The sequence below is a fragment of the Osmerus mordax genome, chromosome 6, assembly GCF_038355195.1.
Source record: "Osmerus mordax isolate fOsmMor3 chromosome 6, fOsmMor3.pri, whole genome shotgun sequence".
In the NCBI taxonomy this organism is placed as follows: domain Eukaryota; kingdom Metazoa; phylum Chordata; class Actinopteri; order Osmeriformes; family Osmeridae; genus Osmerus; species Osmerus mordax.
The window spans coordinates 12,630,111-12,645,829 of NC_090055.1; positions in this window are offsets into that span (position 1 = coordinate 12,630,111).

Here is a 15,719-nt window from a genome sequence, read left to right on the forward strand (position 1 = left end):
TTTTAAGGCAAATGTAAACAGGCGTACTGTAAACACATGTACACCGTACAGTACTTTATGCTCAAAAAAGCACACCCCGTGACTCACTCTCAACCAATCAGAATGCTTGATTTCAACCACCCGTATTATAAGAAGTGAATAAATTGTCACACGTGACATTGCGATCCTTCAGGCCCTCGACGCGCATCCCCTGGTTCTTCTCTGGGGCTCCGTCGATCGACTTCCCGGTGTACACTTGCATCTTCCAAGCGTAGCTTGATTTTGCATCGCACGAGACCCACGACTTGATCCCATACTTTGCCGGTTTGCTTGGCATGTACTGCTTGAAAGGACACCGTCCTCTGAACGCGAACAGTTGTTCATCCACGGTCACTTCACGCCCTGGGTCGTAGAGGCGTGGTAATCTCTCACAACATAGCTGTGGGTCAAAACGACCCGATACCGCGCAAAGGATAGAGAAAATGTTTCACTTAATTTTTTTATTATGAAAAGTTGTCACAACATAGCTGTGGATCAAAACGACCCTGATACCGCGCGAAGGATAGAGAAATTGTTTCACTTTGTTTTTTATCATGAAAAGTTGTCACAACATAGCTGTGGGTCAAAACGACCCTAAGGTAGCACAAGGGTTAAAACCAAGTAAGATCGGGAGCTTACTTGAAACCTAGGGCTATGTGAATACTGCGCGACCGGCAACAATGGCGGCCAGATCATCCAGAGTCCGATAAATGTAATATTTTTGTATGAATTGATAAAAAAATTATGACAGTCTTGTTTTGTGCTGTACACAGTCCTGTACATTTATATTTGCAACCATTTTCCTAATTGAAACGTTTCTAAAAATAGCTAGTTTGCTACGCTAATGTTACAGTGCTGATTCGCACAACAGTCACGCATTTCTCTCACTACCATGTCTACAGTTTTAAGTAAACTCCATTAGCAGCAAATTTCGTTTGATATCAGTGCATAACACTACTTTCTGTGGAGATATCGATACGTGCTAGATGACGTACCCGTAACCAAGTGGCGTCCCATTTCTTAGTGATATGTAGCCCTTACCCCTCAGTTTCGAGGGCAAAGGGCTAGGGGTAAACTAAGGGCTAGGGGTAAGGGGGAGTATTGGGATTGGCCCTAAGCCTACCCAAAAATGTATTTGTGAATTGTCAATTGAAAGGTTGTCCAGTGTAGCAGACCGTACTTTTGTACTATTCCCGATCCACACACAGTCCTCCTCTCTTCCTCTCGCTCCCTCCTCATATGCAACCTCCCCAATCACCCCCAGGTGTGCCAATCAGTCCTTAATCAGAATTACCCATTGTCTATACTTGGCTGATAGACTCCATTTATCACACTGCCCCCCCCTTTGAAGTGGATAGCGTCCTCGCATCCAATAATTACACCCACTTGAAAATCTCTTAACCACGGAGGCGGTCTCCTTGCCCTTTGAGGTCTCTGAGGACCTGTTGGGACTGCCTGGTCAGCTGGTATTACAGGGTAGTCTCCAGGAGGCTCCAGCACAGGCGCCGCTCTCTCTTGGGCCTGGCCCAGGGATTGGTCTCCATCAGCGGCTCCAGGCACGGCTTCAGGGGCCTGCAGATGGGCCACCATAGGCTGTGAGGCCACGGCCCCCACAACAAGGGTAGTTGGACTGTGTCTGGTTGAGACTGGGGACAGGATACTGCCAACTCTGGTTGGGGCTGGACGGAAGACAATCTAGAATCACAACCATAGCAGGGCTTAAGCGATTAAAATGTACAACATTCTCCCCATTACTCCCCTTCAATTTATAAAGCAAATCCGATATTCTTTCAATAATTACGAATGGGCCTGCATATCGTCGTCTTAGCTTAGGGCACTGGACTTTTCTTCTCCTTTTGTCCCTTACCCAAACCTTTTCCCCGGGTTCGTAATACTGATGAGACACCTTCAAGTCATAAAAAGCTTTCTGAAACTCGGAAGCTACCGCTTGATGCCTTTGAATAGCCCCCCCAACCGAGCGCAACCGCTCTCTTAACATGTGCACATAATTTCCTACATCTGGATAAGATTTGTCACCCAGCAGGATGTCCACAGGTAATGTAATGTCCCGACCAAACACTGCCTCATATGGGGTGTTTTTTGTACTGGCCTGTACACTACTAAGGTATGCCATCATGACAAAGGGTAACAATGCATCCCAGTCAGTCTGGTTAGAATTCACAAAACTGGACAACATGGTGGTTAATGTGCTGTTTAGGCGCTCCACTAACCCATCAGACTGGGGATGGTAGGGGGTAGTACGCGTCTTATGAATTTCAAGAAGCTCCCAGACCTCCCGAAAAAGCTTTGACTCAAAATTGGTCCCCTGATCTGTATGGATCGAGCGTGGGGCTCCAAACCTCAAAATAAACTAGTCAACAAGTAAATTAGCAACTGTGCCCGCCTCCTGGTTTGGCATGGGAAAAGCCTCTGCCCACTTCGTCAAGTAATCAGCCAGAACCAGTACCGGTTGCCCTGGGTATAGTCACTGGCAAGGGCCCTACAATATCTAACGCCACCCTCTCAAAGGGCCGGGAAGTGGCTGATGTTGCCAAGGGTGCTCTTGGTGTTGGGCCCACGATCTTGTTAGCAGCACAGTCATGGCATGCCCTACACCACTTGTTGTAATGTTTCTTTTGGTTATACCGCTAGGGGGAGCTCTAGTATATATTAACCCCAGTTTAGCACGCCCTCGATCCCTGTTTTGTGCACGAGAAAAGTACCTGAGTTACTCTGTATGGCAACCTCTGCTTTTTCATATTAAAGCTCCAACTCCAGATATCATTCTTCGTGGTCCGTGTCTTTGGCTAGGTTAGCTCACCACTCTAACATCTTGGCTCCACCCTGGCCAAAAATACCTAGTGCGCACTTTATCAGACAACTTCCCAACCCCCAAATGCCCCCCTGTTTTGCAGTTGTGTAGGCTGTGGAGGACTAGCAGTACCAGTGACCTAGGTAAAACCTGTCGTGGACCCACTCTACCCCCTGGATCCACATAAACCAGCTCCCCTCCTTGCAAACATAGTGACTGCCATACAAGCCGGAATGGTCTTAACTCAGCTGTAGTCTGAAAGGAAGGAGTTGGATCCTGGTCCCAGGACTTGAGTGAGATCACTTGCCGTAGAACATTGTCCTCTTGTTGTTTTTGCTTTAGGTTCCACTCTAACCCCTGACCCTCCTGGATATGTAGTGTTGACACCCTCTCAATTCGGCACAATAAGGGATCCGCATTACTATGCTGTTTTCCTGGTCTATGCTGGATGATGTACTGGAAAGATGCTAGCTTCTCTAACCACCTCGCTACCTGGCCCTCAGGTTCCTTAAAAGTATGCAGCCACTTCAGTGAGTTCCTATCCAGCTCCTATCTCCGTATCGCTTGCATCTGTATTAAGGATGAATTGCTTTGCGGTGTCAGGATAAACCAAAATAGATGCTGTAATCAATTTCCTTTTTAGCGTGTCAAACGCGACTTGGCAAGCCTCATCCCACTGAACGTCTCTCTTTTTCTCACTGAGACACTGAAGTGGGTGTGCAACAGAACTGAAGCCCTCCACAAACCGCCTGTAATATGAAGTTAACCCCAGAAAGCTCCTCACTTCAGTCACTGTTGTCAGAGTGGGCCACGGCCTTACCATTTCTACTTTTCCAGGGTCAGTGGCTACACCCGCAGCTGAAATGACATGGCCCAAATAGGTCACCCTCTTTGCAAACAGATCACATTTTGATGGTTTAACTTTCAGTTGTGCAGCTGCCAATCTATTTAACACTACCCCTAGCCGCTGCATATGTTCCTCAAAAGACCTTCCAAACACTATAATGTCATCTAGATAAACAAGACAGGTTATCCATTGCAAGTCAGCCAAGACCAGAGGGGGGGCAGAGGGGGGGCAGGACGGACAGACCTAGTTGGCTTTAGAGGTCTGTCAACAGGGCATGGAAGCTCCTATTGGGTCAATCTTGGTGTCAATCGAAAGGGGAGAGTTCAACGACGCCTTCATATTGTGAATACTCCTTTGCTAACCGGAGATAAGACCACTTTTATGTAAACAAGTTGTTTCTTCCGTCGGCTAACTTGCATAATGAAACAAAGGATAATGGATATTTATGAATGAAGTACATTGTAGTTGGACGAACTACTTGACAGGGTTAGATACTTTGGATCTTTGGGAATGTAACCAGACCAAGTTTGATGGGATATTTTGCATACCTGGACCATGAACCGTGGAGGGTGAGTAAAACCTTTTTCGTATATATTTGTGACCGGACAAAGACGTTGACTGTACTTGCTGTTGCTACTTGATCTTGAAATGGATTACAGCAATGCAAGCACGAGAATCGTAGCTTTCCAATGATTTATGGAATGTGCAGCAGTCTAAAAATATATGTTTTGTTTGTGAGTGCGCAGTAACTTGGGCAGGAGGAGGGCTCGGTTCTGTCGCGCGGGCGGTATTGGACCGTAAACAGGTTGGACACTTGCGGCCTGTATCAACTAACAGTTCGCAATCCTGGCCACATATTTTCCCCTCCATTGCTTGCTGAAAAGCCAAACCTTAAAGGTCTCCTTGTCATACGCCCACTAGATGTCCCCAAATCAGGTTTAGCCTGCTGACCCCTTAGTGCACAGATCTCGTTCTGTAACTTTTGCAGTTCTAATTGCATATCCTGATGAGTAATTACTCTCCCTTCTGACCCCTCTGAGAGCATCTGTATGGCAGCTACAGTTTCTTTCTTCTCCAAAGCTTTTATATGCTCCAATTCAGCTGCCAAATTAATAGCAGCCTCAAGATTGTCTGGTTTACTACTATGCAGTTGCACCCTTACATCCCCACTACCAATTTTAGCAACGTACTGATCTTTGGCCAACATATCACGGGTAGAAATGTCAACAGTAGGGTAGGCTGTGTCAACCAATCGGCGGATAACATTACCAAAGTCCCTGGCAGTTTCTCCAGCTTTCCTACTCCTATCTTGCAGCTGGGCCCTGTTCCAATCAGCTTGTGTCTCAGGCCCCAAATAAGTCCCCATTGCTGCTTTAAGGCTAGCATAGCTGGTACGAGCCTCCAGAGCTAATCCCCAATACACCTCCCTGGCTTTCCCAATAAGTAAGAGACATCATTTTAAGCTTCATTAAGTTATCCCATCCATTGATCTCACTAGCCAGGTCAAATTGGTCGGACCAATCAGCCCACGCTCTACCTTCTCCTGAGAAATTCTCAGGCATATACACCGGGTGCGCCATGGCACCAGCAGGGGCTGCCTGTCCCACTTCTAACTTCTTTTTGCCAGGCCACATTGTAACAATTCACCAACACCCACAATCCCACTGCTGCCACCAGTGTAGCAAACCGTACTTTTGTATAGGAAGGGGGGAGAGTTAAATGGAACAATGCAGACTCCAGTTCGTAAGAAATGTATCTTTATTAAGTGGGTACAAAAAACCGACAGCCTAGTGCTGTCTCTATACACAAGTCCAAAGCCCTACTCGCCCAGCCCCATATTAAAATACTGTCCACGACACCAACCCCAATGAGCAGTACCGGTCCTAGCACATTTGGCGCCCTAAGCAAGATTTATCACAAGCACGGATGCACTTCGGAAAATGCCGCCCCCCTCTTCATGCCGCCCTAGGCGGCTGCCTATGTCGCCTATAGGAAGGACCGGCCCTGCCAATGAGCCCTGTCCCAAGAGTCGCTACAGATATATCTCCAATCCTGGCGGACAGGAATGTCAGGAAGTGCGGCGTTTGTGAGTAGCGTCCTGCTGGAGTATGCCGTACTCAGTACCCTACTCCACGTAGTCCGTGGCGATAATGTAATCCTTCTCCTTGCACTGTCTGCCGCTTGTCTCCGGAACCGCGTCCTCTGGCTCTGAGCACCCCAGGCTCCCGCTCGCATCAGCGTCTGGCTCTGGGCTGCGTTTCCCGATAACGATGGATCGTAGCAAGGATCGAGCAAAAAACGAAACCATCGATATTTCTAACGTGCGTTTCCCAAACATGCTCGTAAGGAGTAGGCTAATCTATGTACTTTCAAGAGTTACGAATTTTCAAGAGACACTTTAGCTACGATGTCTTTAGGAACAGCCCGTAAAACTAAGATTCGTCGTACGATGGATTCTACGATCAACTTAGGCTTACGACGCTTTCGGGAAACATACCCCTGGTCGCTTGGCTCCGTCTATGCAGGGCTCGACAATAACGATGGCCCGATGGCCCGGGGCCAGTAAAAAGTAAAGTTGGAACAGCTAAACTAGCAACTCACTGGCCCGATCGGGCCACTGCAAATTATTGATTGGGAAAAAAAATTGCATTGTAAAAGTTAACATTCTTCATATGTTTTGCTATCTGCTAAATGCATAAATAACTTTGCAGCTCGTGGGGCGCACAGTTGGCAAATCAAGAGTTGAGTAGTGAGTGATGACTGGTTGTCAAATTGTAATTCTCTAATCTCGATACATTTTTTAACAACTGGCGCGAGACTGGCGCGAGACAATAAAGTGAAGATGGCAGCAAAGTAGAGCTACGAGCTCAAACGGAAGCAACTTTTTTTATGGAACGAAGATGCACTGTGTCTTCTGTCGTATGTTCCCGTCTTAAGCAGACAAAAGTGGATATTTTTACAGAGGCACCGACAATTTTCGAAAACAATACCTGACCAGCTATGCTAGCAGACAGCACATGGTTTGCGTGACAGCTAAGCGGATGGTTGACAATCCATCTTCGAGTCCGTTGACCATGCTGGTCAGGAATTTAAATGTAGATGCCCATCGTGTTATTGCATGACTTATAACAACGGCATATCACGTAATTAAGACGGGCCAGCCGTTCATCTCGTTCCCCCAGGCTATTGAACTGCAGCAGAAGAATGGTGTCGACTTGGGTACTTAGTATCATACTGATGAAATGCTATGGAAGCTTTTATATATTAACATTGAGGGATCAGAGGTTTCAGTTTCAGCCAGACAGAGTTGTGCATAGATGGCTGTCAGCAGGGAAGAGAGCACGTCATGTTTGAGGTTAAAAGTCAATTGTTTTGCTGACTATTACCTTTTAATTTTTTATCACTAGCAATTTGATTTCATTTTTGTTCTTTTTATATCCAGGATGTGTTTAATAAATGGTTAAACATGTTAACAGAATAACACAACTTATAAGTCTTTGGTTTTGTTGTAACAATGATAAATTACAACTTTTGTAGGGGGGGCCAGTAAAAACTGTCTTGGGGCCAGTAAGTTTCAAACCCACTGGCCCGATGGGGCCAGTGCCAAAAAATGTTAATGTTGAGCCCTGGTCTATGACTTGCCCCGTAGCGTGTCGTCTCATTCACCACTTGCCGCACTCTACCTCCTCTATTCCCAATCCACACACAGTCCTCCTCTCTTCCTCTTGCTCCCTCCTCATATGCAACCACCCCAATCACACCCAGGTGTGCCAATTAGTCCTTAATCAGAATTACCCATTGTCTGCCTAGTCTTTTCCTAGGCCCCCCCTCCCAGCAATCCATACCACCTGAATTAACTTAATCATTAGTGATGATGAGTCCCACAGCTCATTCCCATCACTGTACTTTAGAAACGGTAGGATTTTATTTCAGTCACTCTAAACAGTTTACTTACACCCAAGAGAATGTAGCAATTTATGTTCCATTGAATGTTCCATTTAAGTTAGCAAGGACTGCCAACCCATGACCCTTTTAAACCCATCCCAACCTTCAAAGGCCGGATCGGTACGTTTTGCGAACCTAATAATTTTTGCTTAAGTTCGAAACATTGACTGTTTATAAAGAATGGACTTACATGGTTTGTGAAAGCCTGTTTTGAAGCCTTCGATTTTGCACTTCCTGGTCGCCATCTTGGGTTTTTGGAGCCGGAAGTGACCATATTTGGACAAGAGGGCGAAATTGTGGAGGGTGGAAGGGCGGGTCCATGGGCAGGTCTGACTGAGAAGCCACCTCGCTAAAGGCCTTTCTCCTCTACTTGCCTCTATGTTGGCTAGTAAACCACGCAAAGTCTCTGCAAACATTGTTAGCTTCCATCGAAAAGACCCCCCTTGTCCAAACGGATAAGGGGGGTCCAAATATTCTGATCTTTGAGGCCTACTATCTATAGCCTGACGTTGTCATACTCATAATTCAAGTCAGAATATGAGTCTGATACTGCTCCATTGGGCTGTGATTATGGGGCGTGTTTGAACCGAACCCGGAAAAAAAATGCCTCTTCGCTTAATTGGATAGACATACAACCAATCAGAACAACGTAGTATGTTAACTTTTACCGAATCCCGTAGGAAGGACAGCAAAAACCTTTTTTCGATCGACAAATGCCTTGATAGCGTTTCTCTGTTCCTCTTTCAAAATTTATGCGCTGTCGATGTCTTCTAAAACAGACTCGATGGCAGAATCTACACATCTCAGCTTTCCAGCGGCAGCCATGTTTGTTGAAAACAAATTCAACCAAAGCGCTCTTTGGTGACGTGGTTGATTACGTTACTGTTGATCATCTGCCCATCATCATATAAAGCCCGCCCTGACAATTTGATTGGTACGAACAACTCTTGTTTGGGCATACTTTTTCCCCAACGGAGCAATGCCAGACCGAACTTCCTGACCAAAGAATGTTGTGGGTGGGGCTAATTTCGGCTGGCACCCAGGCTATACTATCAACTTAATTATCACATTATTTTCAGAAGGACCATCAGGACACTGATAAGAAGAAAGGAATCTAGCTAATGACAACTGTAGACAAGACAAGTTCAAACAGAACTCTGACCCTCTGGGACTCAAAATGCACACAGCCCAGTCAATGAATGGTCAACTTCTCAGCCAACATCCTCATGATATTAACTTACAAAGTTAGCACATAAACTTGTGATCTCTGATCCTTCAGACAAAACTTTATATCCAAACAAAAACTTTTACCAACTTCTCAAATCAAAATGTAAGGACCAAAACCCCCAAAATGTAAATCTTTTACTTGAATATTTGTCATTTGTATATGGTTTTTAATGTAACACCCTTCTCACTTTAAAATAGTTACTCTTACTCTTTTCACTCAAAGAACAACTCAAATAAAACCAATATTTTTTTCTTTTCTTTTTTTTTTACAACACAGCTGGTTTCCACAATATATTTACTTTTTTAATCCACTTTTTACTTAATTTGATCAACTTTTTACTTAATTTGATCCACTTTTTACCTTTATTTAAACCAGTTCCACTTTTTATCTGTATTCGTCAATATTCCACTTCCTCTGATGCATCTTTTAGAGCCTCAAACCTTTTTTTAACGACTTCAACGTAACAGGCCTCTAACCTCTTAATAAGTATTGATGAGGAATTATATATGACTTCGACCTAAATATCCCAAACTACCGGCAAACAATTGCAGCACACAGTGACCGTCAAAGGAATTCTCACCGTTGGTTCCTGCGTCAACCATAGACGTCAGACCAGAGCTCCTTGGCCCCACGTTCTCACCCCAAATTCTTAAGGGAGCCTCAGGACAAACAAACATTCCTTTAAATCCTTCACCCCCTCTTGACCTAACTCCTTTTCTGCTAACTGTAAGCTAGTCTGAGGATGTTCCTTAACAATAGTCATGAAACCATCGTAATTAAAATCACTCTTGAAACCCACATAAATTATATTACACACCATAATGAATTGTGGAGATTCACACCAAAATATCCCACTCCCTCCCTTTAAGGCCACTCCCCAGAAATACATGAACATGGTAGGGAGAAGGACAGACAAGTAGCCTGTCCAATCATTGCATTCAATCTGAATACCGTCAAATCATTATTATGTTTATTACAGTCCTGCGACGCCCACAGATATCGGGTTGATTTCATTTTATTGTCAAACTTTTTGATTTAGGCCTATTTGTTGCTATCAGGATGTGAAGTTTGTCAGCAAATATGGAAAAACGTGCCTGCCTTTAACGTAACATTGTATTTCAGTCATTCTACAGATCACTTAATATTTTATACCCAAGAAAATGTAGCCATTGGAGGTTTTGCTACTCAATCCCCAAGCCACACCCAGGGGGAAACTGACCCCTGGTGACAAGTGGACTTGAAGGACACTGTAAAGATAATTTCTCAAGTAATGCACAGAGTCGTCGGATTCAAAGAAAGTACAATAGTTTAATGCTTGCCAGCAAGGAGACAAAGTCTGATCGCAATACAAAGTTTGTCTGCTAGCATGTTGTGCTAGGTACCTATTTAAACAGATGCGCTCTTGACAGTCATTGGTTAATACAAAGGCATGCAAATGTTCCATGGCTCTTCTTCAGTGGCTCCTTGCATAGACTTGGCGCGCGTGTTTACGTGTGTGCATGTTTACGACATCAACCCTGATTGAAACACAACAACAGGATCTTCTGATGTTGCAAAAGCTCCTTCACATAAGTGTGACACAAATGGTCAACAGACGTTGTGTCTCCACCTAATACCTTCTCACACAGTATCTCCATAGAACAACCAAAACCCCCAACATCTTCTTGTCTTAACAAATGCTCACCCTTCCCCCAGGGTGATAAGAAAGCATAGAGTTTAGTTTGGGGGGCTCTGTTATCTGCTGACAAGGAATGCTAAGCATCTGTATTGTTCAGTATAAAACATCACATTCTTAATTTCTCCGACAGACACCTACACTGTCACCTTGGTCAGCGTCACCAACAGAGGGGACTGCTGTCCTCAGAGCATCAATGGTGCAGCAATCCATGTTGGGGATACCCTACTTAACAATGGCAATGACAACACAATGTGAGTCGTCTTACAACATACCACTATAGGCTGCATACCTGCATTGAGCTATGGGAATCCTCAATAAAATCCCACTCCAAATCTTTTGCAATCAAATAAAAATATATCTTGTTTGTTAAGCTATTCTCTCTGTATCTGTTCAGAAACGTTATTTAATATATTTTTTCCATAGCAGTGCTATGATAACCTATATTCCTCCAGGCCAAGCCAGAACATTTCCATGTGGAGGAATTGAGGGGCATAATGTCAACATTCTTCTTCAATGCCAGGGAAAATACTTGAGTTTGTATGAGGTGGAGGTGTCTGCAAGCACCCTTCAACCTTGTATGTTATCCATTACAGTAACTCACAGGACGACATACCAAAATCCATAATGTGCATATTGTGCTTGTTGTTTACAAAGGAGCAAAAGTCCACATTGTAAGTGAAGTCAAACTTTTTAATATTGTTTATGTTGTATTCTGATGAGACAATTTACCTGATTAAAACCTGAAATTTGCTCTCATACATGATTAAATCAATTATTTAAAGAGGCATAAATGAACAGATTTCTAAGTGAGTGACCAGATACATTACATTTTAAAATGTAATGTATCTTAACTTTTTTTTTGTTACTTATAGCATTGCAGTCCTCAGACTACAATGATCAATGAAGATGTCTATGGTAAACACTTGTTATCTTCTTGTAATCTTGTTACAAATCAAAAAATGTTTTTACATAGCCCTTTTTACAAGCAATGTCACAGAGGGCTTCACATACGCCCATATAACTGCCCCTCAACCAACCTAAACCCTCAAGAAGACTCCCAGAAAAACTCACTACAGGAGAAAAATTGAAGAAACCTCGGGAGGAGCAACAGAACTCTTGTAGTCGCTTCTTACCTTAGATACCTATCCAGATTTTCTCCACCTGCCCTCTCTCTTTCTATAAGGCTCTGGAACTGCGACGGTGACCCCTTCATCCTCTGCCAGGAACCTCGGGGTTACCATGGATGACAAGTTCTCCCTCACAGCCCACATTGCTGCAGTCTCCCGGTCGTGTAGATTCACCCTCTACAACATCCGGAAGATCAGGAGATACCTGTCTGAGCATTCCACCCAGCCGCTAGTCCAAACACTTGTCCTCTCAAAGTTGGACTACTGCAACTCGCTGCTCGCCGATCTCCCAGCATGCGCAACCCGCCCTCTCCAGAGGATTCAAAACGCAGTGGCCCGCCTTGTCTTCAACCTACCCAGACGCTCCCATGTTACCCCGCTCCTCATCTCCCTCCACTCTCCCCTCCCCCCCCCCCCCCCCCCATTGAAATCAAAAGGCTGTTATGGTAAGACCGATTATGTTCTATACAGCTAAAACAGCCTGGGGTCAAATTGACACCAAACATAATAGGAGGGTTACATAAACATGCCCTTACACTCTAAATGTCTGTTATTACATGCTAAAACCTTTAGGTAGGAACACTTTTAGTTATGACGTTAAACTATACTTTGTCACGAAATATAGTTGTGGCAAATAGCAAATGTTCGTCTTCTACCTACAGATTTGAAAATTCCGTTGGCTAATTACAGGGCCTAACCTAAATAATGAAAATAAATAATAACTGAACTTGTAACAGTTTAATTTGTTTCAAAGCACAATATTATGGTGAAATGTTATCTCGTGTTTGTTGAGTTAAAACCGAAATATTGTTGTTGCATAGCAAGCATCATAGCAAAAAGGCTAACAAACGTAAGAGTTAGCCTATACCCACCAATTAACATTAGTCCTTCATTCATGACATGGATACCGTAATAATCATACAGACATATTTGCATACCTTTATCTTTCTCTCGTTTCTCCTCTTTTTCTTTTTTTTGAAATTGGGCACCTGATGGCTTACTTGACCTTTTCCTGTCCATCTTCTTTGGCACTCAACAGTCAACAGATTTCCCATCCCCCCAACACTGTCACTCACGACCAGAAGTCAAGACTAAACCAATTCACCTTGGTGACCACAATCGTTTTGTGTTACATATTTTTATTAGCCATTTCACACAATTAAAAAAACCTAAAATGTGCAGGAACTTTAGGCCTATATTTATAACATTATGAATGAAATGTGCGTTATTTGGAAGCTTCCGTTCCATTTGGGAGACCCAGTCAAGTGAGCTGTCTGTCCCCCTCCCCTTTTTTCACACAGCTTCTGTGCACGGCACCTTCTCAGCAAGCAGGGGTGCCTGCAGCTGCCTGAAGGGGGCGCCAATTTGCCAATTCCCCACACAGTCAAATGATAGAAAAGAGAAAACCGCTTCGCGGCGCAGAGATTTTTATTTATTTATTTTATGCTCGTGCGCCCCCCACGTGACATGAAAAAATGCCCGGTCCGCCCGTGCCTAAAACCGCCCCTGCTTCTGAGCGGTGAACGGGACTGCACCCAACTACATCAAGTTTCTCCTCCAGCCTTACACCCCCACCCGCCACCTACGGTCTTCTTCTGACAACCGTCTGATGGTCCCACCGCTCAACAGCGCCCAGTCCCAACACAAGCTCTTCTCCTGTCTGGCCCCCCAATGGTGGAATCAACTCCCCACCTCCATCAGAGACACTGACTGTCTCCCAACCTTCAAGAAAGGGCTTAAGACGCACTTGTTCCGGGAGTACAACGGTACTTAGGAATGGTTTGCTGGACCTGATGCTAGTTTCCTCCAGGATCCCAATGACTCTTATTGAGAGACTTGTTGCTCTTGTTGGTTAGTTGTAAGTGATTTACAATTCTTGTACTCGCTGTGAAATATTTTACTGTTGATTGCTTTTGTACAGGTACACTCTTGCACTTTTTGAGGTTCATGTTGTTTAATTGTAACTTGTTTAACTACATGCACTTATGGTTCTTCCCTTTGGCACTTATTTGTTTTTGTTCACAATGTATGCTCATGTTTTGGCTACACGCAATGTTTGGGGCTATCTCGTTATGATCAGTGACCTATGCACTTTTGTAAAGCTCTTTCTTGGCAGTCGCTTTGGATAAAAGCGTATACTAAATGAATAAATGTAAATGTAGCTGTGGTCCAATGTGTTGTTTTTGACTGTTCTGCCTATGTGTTCTATGATTGACTGTTAATTCATGACTGAAAGTTATGAATTAACCAAGATTATTAATCATGTTATCCTCTGAAAGAATAAAATAAAACAGCATTGGAAGAGACTGATAGAATGATACATTTATACTGTATAGATTGTGTTGTTAATTGTGCCATAAAACTCTGCATAATTATGCCACTACTCTGATGCAATAATAAAAATCAGTCAAAAGGAAGTTGAAGTATGCTCTTGCCAAAATGTTCTTCAACTATTTAACTTTCAGTATGTGTGATTGACCAAGTGTGCTGGGATACCCAAGATGACAGGGGGAGAGGTGAAGGAATTTGAATGTGGGGAAATGGAGGCATGCTACCATTGGAGGAGGGGATCCCTCACTGAATTGCTCCTCCAAAGGATTCTTCAATTTTTTTCTCCTCTAGTGAGTTTGTCTGGGAGTTTTTCCTTGTCTTCCTTGAGGGTTTAGGTTAGTTGAGGGGCAGTTCTATGGGCGTATGTGAAGCCCTCTGTGATATTGCTTGTTAAAATGGCTATACATTTAGATTAGATTTTTTGATTTGACAAATAGACAACTCCACGGCAACTAAAACAAACCATATTACAAATCACTGCAAACCAAGAAATAACGACATACTACATACAACTGCAACTACATATACACACACTGTACCTCAAGTCGAGCCTGTGACGCATGCATCTGAATAAAAGTATTTCACAATTCTTTGGGATGGAGCCACCTCATCACCACTTTATTCATAGCTTGTGAGATTGATCTACAGTAGACCATTAATGGGCAAGTTAATAGTTCATCTCTGTATCAACTCACAGAATACAAATGTTTCTCAAGACACATTTCTCCACATGAATGACGTTTCAGAATCTGAATTCAGTTTATTCGCCATGTATATTATACAAACACAGAATTTACTGTGGCAGGGAGGGCCAAACACTAAACATATACAAATCTTAAATTAAGTAAAAGTACACAAGTTTAACTATTTCTAAGAACTAAACAATCTAAGAATACAACGTTTCATGTTATCTGCTTCATGTTTGCTGTCCAGATGTCTTCTTTTCCTCTGAACTCCAACAAACCATTGTAAGCAGATCGTATTAGTGAAGCAATTTTGCAAAATTGCAAAAGGAAAATTACTTTTGGATGCTATACAGCATTTTGACCTTGATCTTTGAGACTGTAAACATGGCCTGATCAACGGCCTGAGGGGCATGAGACAATAAGTTATTTCAGACTGATTTTGTATATGCCTACTGCCTACACAACATGCCTGTATACTGTTACTATACAACTTAAGGAAAATAAAATAGCTGAATTCTGAGTGTAATATTGACATGATTATAATGTTGAATAACGCCTTTTTCATAAAGATGAAAGACATTTCTTTATTATTTCTGTTTGGAGGTGCATGGTTTGGACAGTGTTTGGAAAATCATCCAACTACAGGTAAAACTAAGTTGTTATTCTCTATATGGCTCAAGACGCACTTGTTCCGGGAGTACAACGGTACTTAGGAACGGTTCGCTTGACCCGATGTTAGTTTCCTCAAGGATCACAATGACTCTTTCTTAGAGACTTGTTGCTCTTGTGGTTAGTGGTAACTGATTTAAATTTTTGGTTCTCGCTGTGATATATTGTTTTATTACTGTTGCTTGCTTTTTCCCACAGGTACACTTGCACTGTAGCTGTTCATGTTGTTTGGTTGTGACTTGTTTAACTACATGCTCTTATGGTTCTTCCCTTTGGCACTTACTTTGGTTGTTCACAATGTGTGCTTCATGTTTTGGCTACTCGCGATGTTTTTTTGGCTATCTTGTTGTTATGATCAGTGACCTATGCACTTTGTAA